This window comes from Clytia hemisphaerica, unplaced genomic scaffold, assembly GCF_902728285.1.
Source record: "Clytia hemisphaerica strain Z4C2 unplaced genomic scaffold, Clytia hemisphaerica genome assembly, whole genome shotgun sequence".
Lineage (NCBI taxonomy): Eukaryota > Metazoa > Cnidaria > Hydrozoa > Leptothecata > Clytiidae > Clytia > Clytia hemisphaerica.
Genome location: NW_027104471.1, coordinates 348,531 through 350,376, shown reverse-complemented (window position 1 = coordinate 350,376; position 1,846 = coordinate 348,531).

Sequence of the window (1,846 nt, the reverse complement as noted above, 5' to 3'; positions counted from 1 at the left end):
CCAAACAGGATTAAAGCTGATTCTCTTCGCCGCCAAGAATCCAAATGAGGAAAAATATCTTCTGCAAAAGAAACATTATTGACATCAATGGATTTTCTTTGCAGACAATACTCCTTGGTAGCAGCAAATAAATTATAACTGTTGATAAAATATTCTTCAGATGGTGTCGGGTGATCTTCATAAAAAGAAAGCATGGTTAGATTCTTCCAATTCAGTTTTCGAGTGACATGAAGTAAGTATTTAGAGTAATCATCAACTGTTTCAAACCTGTATTTATCATCGCAGCTGGTTGGTAGGCACATCTTTGGGTACCACGTCAAGCTTAACAATCTATTGACTAGGTTCACCATAAAGTCATTTTGCATGTACGAAAACAAAGTTACAATGTCTGGTTGTGAGCAGTTTCTTCCTTCCTCACATGGCACATGATATCTCTCACTTAAGAGAATTTCTATTAAAGTTTCAACCAAATGGTCGGTGTTGTTGCACTCGATATAATAAGAATGATATTCGAAATCAGAATGCTTGAATATTTTAGTTTTCTTCACCACGTCCTCGATGGTTTGTTTAATCATGGTATCTGTCGCCAAATGTAGATTGTCAATATCTGTAGATGTGGAACAATTGGAGAATATACCGATTGAACGAAAGGATAATTGCTGCTTCTCCGAGAAGACGAAGCTAGCCAGCATTATGAGGTAGATTAAAATGGTCATTTCCATGTGGAGATTCTTTGTTTTTGATTCCTCACGAAAGCAATAATTTATCTTCTTTATTTATGTTTTACTGCCTAATACCCATTAACTCATCCCTTCGATCCTTTGTTTAAGCATAAATTGGGTACTTCCAAAGTGGGCTTTCCACTATAGCGCTGTCAGTTTCTTCTTACTTTAGAATTTTACCTTTTTCTAATTTTCTTCCAAGATTTTTGGGAAAGAAATTCAATTCACCTGTCCCTTATTTAATAGGCAAACATGACTGAACAGGAGTTTCATTGGTTCCTTTTCGGAAAATCCTATATTAATTTAGAAAACAAATATATTGATTTCGTCCGCAAAAAAAAAAGAAAAAAGTTTTCAAAAAAGGAAAAAAGTTGACAAAAAAAAGTAAAAAGTTTTCAAATCAAAAAAAGGAAAAAAGTCGGCAAAAAAGGAAAAACGTCAGCAAAAAAAGAAAAAAATTTGACAAAAAAAGAAAGTTTGGATGTCCCTTCTCGGTTTCCGTATGAAAGGTCATATTGTGTTCAGAAATGAAATTTTGGTTGCTAGACGTGTTTTTATAGAAAAATTGGCCAAATTAGATATTTATTTCATAAGCACATTACAAATTACTTTATACATAGTCATTCTCGAGATTGGCTCTTTCATTCGTTATGATCTTTTGCACCAAGATGCATAACTATAAACCCTCGATTGTGACGGAATCGATTTTAGGGGAAAAAAATTTTAAGAAGTGAATTTCAGCCAAAAAACGGATAAAAAATTTTTTTTTGGACTTTGTGAAATATTGGGTCATTGTTTTTTTTGATTTTTTGAATGAAAGTAGGTAAAAGATGGTTCAACCAGATTTTTGCAAAAAACGCATCTTTAAAAATCACTGTTATTAATAACCACACATTAATGTTCTTAGCCAAATTACTCAATTTTTTGATGATATAGATGTTTTTTTTGCCCACAAAGTCTTGAATATGAAAGAATATTCGTGTTTGAGCATGAAATTTTGGTTTTTTTGTAAGAAACAAACTTGGAATTTTAATAAATTGTCACTATTTGTGTTCTGAATGATTTTTTATTTGAGGTCAATTTTTGAAAAATTAAGAAATTCCTCCTTTTTTTTCTTTTTCTAT